Source organism: Chiloscyllium punctatum, chromosome 48 (genome assembly GCF_047496795.1).
Source record: "Chiloscyllium punctatum isolate Juve2018m chromosome 48, sChiPun1.3, whole genome shotgun sequence".
In the NCBI taxonomy this organism is placed as follows: domain Eukaryota; kingdom Metazoa; phylum Chordata; class Chondrichthyes; order Orectolobiformes; family Hemiscylliidae; genus Chiloscyllium; species Chiloscyllium punctatum.
In genome coordinates, this window is record NC_092786.1 from 55,215,035 (window position 1) to 55,224,318 (window position 9,284).

Sequence of the window (9,284 nt, forward strand, 5' to 3'; positions counted from 1 at the left end):
AATCAAAGGATTGGGGAGTGGACAGGAACGTGCAATTCTAGGAGAAATTCAGTCATAATCATCTAGCACGACAGAACAGGCTTGAACGGCCATGTGACCCAGTCCTGTTTCTAATGAATGGCGCAATCTCTGGTGCAGTTGGGAACTGGTCCAGATCCCACTCAAAAACTGAGAGATTCCACCCAAACCACAGCAGCTGGCAATACATTCCAAAGGCTCGATACTCTCTGGGAAAAGAAGAAACACCCCACACCCAGTGCATTCCCATTCTTACAGAGCTGGAGTCTGGAGCAGAGGACCATCATTGCGCACCCCACAGCATGAATCACTCCCTGTGAGAAAGAAGAAATTGGATGCAGAAACTGTCTGTCTACACTGGGCTAAAGAGGAGGCTTTGCTCTGCACGTTATTAAACTCACAAAATAAAAACCAGAACCTCCACCCTCCCCACATCTGTGGCATAGGCTCAGGGTGAATCATAGTCTTTCACCTACATGGCTCCACTGTTTTCACATTTCTATGTCTTTTTCATCCTTCATTTTCTTTGTTTCCTCTATCCCTTTCGTTTCTAGATTTAGCTCAGTTAGCTGCGTGACTAGCTTATGATGCTGGGTAACATCAACAGCACAGGTTTGGTTCCCACACTGGCTGAAGGCCCTACCTTCCCTGCCTCACTCTCCATCTGAAGCATGCCAACTTTCTAAACTGACCACCAGTCATCTCTCTCTTTCTATGGGAGAGTGGGACTAAGACAACTTCACCTTCACACTTAGAGCAACAGATTTCTTGGCGAGATGAGAGATCCTTTTCAGATCCCAGGAGGACAAACGGTAAAACCCGTTCATACAAGAACCCGTTCATACAAGAGCTCCAGGTTGAAGTATACATGATAAGTCAAAACAACATGTGTCCCATTTGCTAGTTTTATTAGCTTTTCATTTGGGAAATGAAAGGTTTTCACAAGGGAAATTTAATGCAAGGTTTCTCATTATGTACCACTGGATGTATCACTACCTGGTGTGGCAACTGTACCATTCAAAATTGGAGATGGTTACAGAGAGTGGTGAACTCGGCCCAGACAATCACAAAGGCCAACCTCCCATCTATAGAATCCACCTACCAGGCCCACTGTCAAAGAAAGGCAGCCATTATTCTCAAAAATCCATCCCACCTTGGCAATGTTTTTCCACAACCTCTATCATCAGGGAGAAGGTACGGAAGCCTGAACACACACACACACACACACCAGCCGGTTTCACAACAGTTTCTGCCCTACTGCTGTTAGAATACTGAATGGACTCACAAACTCTTAAACATTCACTTGTTCCTGTGTTTTTTTTTGTTTTTGCCGCTGTTTACCTATTATTTACTTATCTATGCTACTTAACTCTGTGATCTGCCTGTATTCTTCGCAAGACAAGCTTTTCACTGTGCCTCAGTACACATGACAATAAATTCAATTTAATTTAATTCAATTCAATTCAATTCATTATTGACAGTATGTAGAAACATCATCTGAAAACTGAAAATGACTAGGGCTAAATGTAGAGTTTAATCACAACAAATAATGTTATTACCATGTACTGGGTCTGTCTTAAACATAGAGGCTTTTCCAAGGGTCTTTTGTAGGACTGAAGTCTTATTGGCGGGACTGTTAATGAGAGCACCTCACATGGAGGTCCAATGTGCCAATCTAATTATTGATCAGATCGGATGTGCTACCTTCTTTCCGAGTTTCCTGATCTGGCTCTGGCTTCAGTGAGATATAGTGCCAGGAAATAGCAATCTAACTTGACTTTCACAACTCAAAAGAAAAATTAGAGAAATGTATAGAACAACACATGCCTTCATATACAGCATTCTGGGAAGCGACGTCAAAAATATTTTAGTATTTATTTTGGCGCAAAAACGTTCCCTTGGTTTTCAATGGGGCAGTGTCAAGGGGTTTCAGCCTTTGAGTCTGAAATTCCTTTTGCTCATAAACATTTATTTTAAATTATACAAGGAAACAAACAGCAGTGAGGGTTGAGAGTCCTGCAGAAGTCAATTAAGGATAACTATAAAGAATATTCCAAGGGTGAGGTCCCATTAAAGAAATATGCACTTGCAGTTAGCAACAGATTGCATCTTTCAGAGATATCCAGGTGTGTTTTACATAAGAATTAATTACCTTGAACATAAGAACAGGAGGACGCAATTCAGTCCCTTGAAACTGCTTCTGTATCTGTACCATGACTCCACTTATCAGCCATTGCTTCACCTCCCATGTTATCATCACCTAAGACCATCGCTCCCAATTGACACCAGCATCTACTCTTTTGAGAGAGAGAGTTCCCCGCTTCAAAAACATTTTGAGTGAAAAAGAATACTTGAGAGGGAAATCAGGAGGGCAAAAAGGGGACATGAGATAGCGTTGGCAAATAGAATTAAGGAGAATCCAAAGGATTTTTACAAATATATTAAGGACAAAAGGGTAACTAGGGAAAGAATAGGGCCCCTCAAAGATCAGCAAGGTGGCGTTTGTGTGGAGCCACAGAAAATGGGGGAGATACTAAATGAATATTTTGCATCAATATTTACTGTGGAAAAGGATATGGAAGATATAAACTGTATGAAAATAGATGGTGACATCTTACAAAATGTCCAGATTACAGAGGAGGAAGTGCTGGATGTGTTGAAACAGTTAAAGGTGCATAAATCCCCAGGACCTAGATCAGGTGTACCCAAGAACTCTGTGGGAAGCTAGAGAAGTGATTGCTGGGCCTCTTGCTGAGATATTTGTATCATCGATAGTCACAGGTGAGGTGCTGGAAGACTGGAGGTTGGCAAACGTGGTGCCACTGTTTAAGAAGGGTGGTAAAGACAAGCCAGGGAACTATAGACCGGTGAGCCTGACCTCGGTAGTGGACAATTTGTTGGAGGAAATCCTGAGGGACAGGACGTACATGTATTTGGAAAGGCAATGACTGATTAGGATAGTCAACATGGCTTTGTGCGTGGGAAATCATGCCTCACAAACTTGATTGAGTTTTTTGAAGAAGTAACAAAGAAGATTGATGAGGGCAGAGCAGTAGATGTGATCTATATGGACTTCAGTAAGGCATATGACAAGGTTCCCCATGGGAGACTGATTAGCAAGGTTAGATCTCATGGAATAAAGGGAGAACTAGCCATTTGGATATAGAACTGGTTCAAAGGTAGAAGACAGAGGGTGGTGGTGGAGGGTTGTTTTTCAGACTGGAGGCCTGTGACCAGTGGAGTGCTACAAGGATCGGTGCTGGGAACCTCTACTTTTTGTCATTTACATGAATGATTTGGATGCGAGCATAAGAGGTACAGTTAGTAAGTTTGCAGATGACACCAAAATTGGAGGTGTAGTGGACAGTGAAGAGGGTTACCTCAGATTACAACAGGATCTGTACCAGATGGGCCAATGGGCTGAGAAGTGATAGATGGAGTTTAATTCGGATAAATGTGAGGTGCTGCATTTTGGGAAAGCAGATCTTAGCAGGATTTATACACTTAATGGTAAGGTCTTCAGGAGTGTTGCTGAACAAAGAGACCTTGGAGTGCAGGTTCATAGCTCCTTAAAAGTGGAGTCGAAGGTAGATAGGATATTGAAGAAGGCGTTTGGTATGCTTTCCTTTATTGTCAGAGTAATGAGTACAGGAGTTGGGAGGTAAAAACAATGACTGCAGATGCTGGAAACCAGATTCTGGATTAGTGGTGCTGGAAGAGCACAGCAGTTCAGGCAGCATCCAAGGAGCACGAAATCGACGTTTCGGGCAAAAGCCCTTCATCAGGAGCTGATGAAGGGCTTTTGCCCGAAACGTCGATTTCGTGCTCCTTGGATGCTGCCTGAACTGCTGTGCTCTTTCAGCACCACTAATCCAGAAACAGGAGTTGGGAGGTCATGTTGCGGCTGTACAGGACATTGATTAGGCCACTATTGGAATATTGCATGCAATTCTGCTCTCCTTCCTATCAGAAAGATGTTGTGAAACTTGAAAGGGTTCAGAAAAGATTTACAAGGATATTGCCAGGGTTGGAGGATTTGAGCTATAGGGAGAGGCTGAACAGGGTGGGGCTGTTTTCCCTGGAGCTTCGGAGGCTGAGGGGTGACCTTATAGAGGTTTACAAAATTATGAGGGGCATGGATAGAGTAAATAGGCAAAGTATTTTCCCTGGTATCGGGGAGTCCAGAACTAGAGGACATGGGTCTAGGGTGAGAAGGGAAAGATATAAAAGAGACCTAAGGGGCAACTTTTTCACGCAGAGGGTGGTACGTGTATGGAATGAGCTGCCAGAGGATGTGGTGGAGGCTGGTACAATTGCAACATTTAAGAGGCATTTGGATGGGTATATGAATAGGAAGGGTTTAGAGGGATATGGCCGGGTGCTGACAGGTGGGACTAGATTGGGTGGGGATATCTGGTCGGCATGGACTGGTTGGACCGAAGGGTCTGTTTCCATGCTGTATATCTCTATGACTCTATAAAACATCCCAGTTTCACTCGAGACTGGTTTTCATTTGAATCTTGCTTGTTTTCAATTTCACCACTAGAGCAAATAGCTTCTTCGTATCCGCTCTAAGACATTCCTTCACTGTGTTAAAGATTTCATTTGGACAGCCTTCGAGCTTTCGAATTCATGGGAGTGCAAATGACATTCTTCAAATTGTCCTTATAACTTGATTTAAAACTTTAAACCCTGGTAGATTTTAAAGTGAATTCTTGCTTTACACCTTTTCAAGCTCAATGCATCTTTCCCCAGTGTTCAGTCTCCAAAATTAGAATACACATGGACTCAGCACTGGGAATGGTCTGTGACTAGTCCAGACTGAATTCGTATTGTTCTAAGTTCTGAAGAAGTGTTACTGGACTCAAAATGTTAACACTGCTTTCTCTCCACTGAAACAATGGCACGACTTACACAATTAATGGTGGGGCCCTGGGGAGTATTGTCTAACAGAGAGTCCTCAGGGTTCAGATACATAGTTCCTTGAAAGTGGTGTCACAGGTAGTGAAGAAGGCATTTGGCATGCTTGCCTTTGTCAGTCAGAGCATTGAGTACAAGAGTTGGGACGTCATGTTATAGCTGTACAAGACATTGGTTAGGCCACATTTTGGAATACTGTGTACAATCTGGTTGCCCTTCTGTGGGAAGGTTAAGGGTGAAGAATTGATTTACAGGGATGCTACTTAGACTGGAAGGCTTGAGTCATAAGACAAGGCTGGATGAGCTGTGACTTTTTTTCTCTGAAATGTGAGAGGTTGAGGAGCATAGATTAGATGAACAGCCAAGGTCTTTTCTCCAGGATAGGGGATTCCAAAACTAGAGGGCATAGGTTTAAAGTGAGAGGGGAAAGATTTGAAAGGGACGTGAGATGCAAAGTTTTCACACAGAGGATGGTGCGTATATTGAAGGAGCTGCCAGAGGAAGCCGCAGAGGAGGGTACAATTACAACATTTAAAAGAAATTTGGATAGGTACGTGGATAGGAAACGTTTATAGGGATGTAGGCCAAACACAGACAAATGGGACTAGTTCAGTTTAGAAAACCTGGTCAGCGTGGACGAGTTGGGCCGAGGGGTCTGTTTCCGTGCTGTATACCTCCACGATTCAATGACTTTACAATGCTGGGAGAGTTTATGTCCTGGTGGTACTGTTCCTGGGCTGGTAATCCAGTAAACCTGGGTAATGCTGTAGTAACCAAAGTTCAAATCCTGCCAAGGAATTTGAATTCAATAAAAATCAGGAATCAAGAGTCTGATGATGACCATTAAACTGTTGCAAATTATTAGGAAAATAAGCTTTGGATCACTAATATTCTTTAGAGAATGAAGCTACCATCTTTACCTGGTCTGGCCTATATGTGACTCCAGACCCACAGCAATATGGTTGACTGTTAACCTGCTTCTCTTGGCAATAAATGCTCACCTAGCCAGTGATGCTGTCATCCCATGATTGAATTATAAAAATGTTACCAGACCTGTGAGTCCCTCCAGCAAGTTCTATTTTTGTTTCAGATTTCCGGTTTCCAAGTCTTTTGTTTTATCTCTGGGTAGTTCCGCCCCCTACCTTGGAAGAAACCTGACATTTTTTTGTAGATTAAATGGTTTTAAGGTACAAATTAACCATCACTGAATTGAATGCTATAACAGACTCAAGGGACTGAATGGCCTCCTCATGTTTATCTGATGACTTTAAACTTCTTTACTTCTGGTTACTTTGGTTGCTAGCATTTCCCATTTTTGTTTAAACAGTGAGCTGCTGTGACTCAGAGTGACACTGTCATAGAACTGAATTATTATCAGCTGAAGCATAGTCATAAACACTGTGCTTGCCATCAATCTTGGTATTTCTTCTCAGTTTCCCTCGTTCCTGACCCCTGTGATTCAGCTCCTTCTGATGATGCCTTTGATACATCATTTCAACAAAATCCCTGTTGGGTTGGGGGGAGGGGGGGGGTGGTCGGAGGGGGGAGGGGGAGGGGAGAAGGATGTTTTATTTAGACTAAAATCATTCAGTTGAGCAAGGTAGCAATGGTGGGATTCTTTTTAAACCCTTGAGGCGAAATGTTAAGTGAGTGGCTCAGGTAAAATATCTGATTAATCATCGTTCTCCTCATATTCAGATATACAAGTCTGGTTTGTATCATTCCTTCAGTGACTTGTTTTAGCTGGAGGTAGCTGCTCTGATCTATTTTGACTGCGCCCAGTTTGCCTTATTCCTGTTTCCTCTCCCGTCTCCTGAAGAGTTGAACTCAGGGGTACAGTTCTTCAAATGTTAAACCCCAACGGAGGGCCGTTTCTCTGTCTGTAAGAGTCGGGTCCGCTGTTTGCTAAACTTCAGGCTGATTAGGAAGGGCATTGCGGATCGCCTACTCCCTGCTATAGCTCAAGGTCATTTGTCTGTGCTGATCTCATGATGATACCAGCAGCATAATTGGCCTCAATAGCCACAGGGTAGGGAGGGGAATGAAGTTGCCATGCGTCCCAGTATGATTCTAACTCAGTTATTGTGTTAAAATGTCCAAGTATTGAGGAGGTCAGATAAGGGCAGGATTTGGCTGGAATATGCAAACACAGCTGTATCTGTGAAGGTAAAAAAAAGCAAGAAAATGAAAGGTAAAGTGCTGGGTGTAACAAACAGTATTTGTACTTTACACAAATTAGCAAACGCCTGGAGTGTAACTTTGACGTCTGATGACACCCACCACAAAATAGACATTATATGATGTGCTAAGAGGTTTCTGACGTCATGCCCTCAAATTACAGCAGGTTATTTTTACCAAAAGCTGTGGGTTAACTGGTAGCACTCTCACCTGTGAGCCACAGTTTCCTGGTTGAAAACCAACTCCTTGGCCTGAGCACAGAATCAGTGTTCACACTCCAGTGAAGTACTAAGAGAATGCTGCACTGTTCAGCCATCACCATGGGCATCACTGATGAACACTTCAAGGTTATGCACCAAGCGCTGGAAAGTGGGGTTAGTTAGTGAGTTTTGAGAAGATTTGTAGCTCAGGTTGAGGTTCTGGATGTAGGTTTGTTCACTGAGCTGGAAGGTTCGTTTTTGTATTTGGGATTAGTGTAAGAAGGTCTGTGCAGACTTGATGGGCTGAAGGGCCTTTTCTATGTTGTATGACTACGACTGTCAGAGGTGCAGTTTTTTGGATGAAGTGTTAAACTGAGGTCCCCTCTGCTTCAGCATCAAGTATTTGTAAATGATTCCACGGTTCTGCTTCGAAGAAAAGCTGGGGGGTTATCCCTCACTACCCTGTTCAATATTTATCCTTCAACCAATGTCACAAATCGATGAGCGGGGCCTTTATCACATGGCCATTTGTGGGAGCTTGCAGTGCACATATTGACTGCTGCATTTCCCACATTAGAACAGTAGAAATGCAGCACTATCCAATTCTCTGTAAATGGAAAGTGCTGGATAAATGCAACTCTTTTCCATAGGGTGGTGACAGGCTTTAAATAGAGGCAATACAAAAGAGACATGTCTAATTAAAAGTCCAAATTTTGCAAACAGTTTTGGTTCTAATTTCTGGTTAGCTTTATTTGAACATGTCTTGAGATGCTACACCAGAAATTGATCAGTTTAACTGCTGAATAGATGCAACTTCCCTGCATCATTCATAATGGGCCGAAGGGCCTGTCCTTATGCTGCTTCCATGCAGCCACTTTCTGTAAAGGTGTGGGATGCATTAATCACGACACATTGGCAGATGGTTCAGGATTAGGAGGAATGGGTGTAAAGTCTCTGGGATACAACACTGGAGAGCCTAGTGGAGGAGATTTAGGAAGTGAGGCTGGGAGAAGGAGTCAAACTTACTCTCCTCATCCAGCTACCCTTCCCTCGTGTAGCTCTGCCTGACCTCATGTCCTCCTCCCATTGCTCAAGACCAAAGAGGGCCTTTCGCAGGATGCCTCTTCTTTTGGTGAGGTGTCTAATAACGTAGAGCAGCACACTCCTTGCTGCTTCAGGTAAAGTCCTCAGAGAACTCTCCAGAATAAATATCACTTGAGTATTGGTGAAAGAAGTGTCCCAGAAAGTCTTCCGATATGTTTACATGCTGCGTTTATGTCCCATTAAGTAGCACTAATCAGTATTTTGGTGCTGTTCGATGTTAGGAAAGGGTGTTAGTTGAAACATTAGCTACCAAAATGCAACACAGTCTCTTTACTGAATTCCAGAAGAGTTTAAGTGATAACCAACTATTTAACAAGCCTCTGGGTAATCATTTCTAACATTGGCTTCAACATTTTGTGTCAAGTTAGAATCTTACACCAAACATAGGATAAACCAATGCTTAAGCCCCAGTTCAGCCTCCTCCTTTCCTTTTTAGGATCAAGAATTTTAATCAAATATATCCTCCATGGTTTATTACAGTGCAAGAAATAAATATTTTGTTATGAGCTCTTTGGCCGACTAGATCAGCATTTATTTATATCTCTAGAAAATATAGCTGCCCTCTAGAAATGCTGCACTCCATAAAGGTAGTTAGATTCACAGTGAAATTCAGAAATATGTTCCAGGATTTTGACCCAGTGACAGTGAAGCAACAACGATATATTTTCGAGTCACAATGGAATGGGACTTGGAGAGGGCTTGTAGCTGACAGTGTTCCCATGTATCTACTCATTCTTGGGGGCAGTGGGTAAAGGTCACAGGGGTGGACAGTCAATGCTGTCTGTGGAGCCATGGTGAATTTCTGCAGTGCATCGTGTAGATGGTACACAGTGCTGTGACTGAGCATCAGGGGTAGAGTGAACA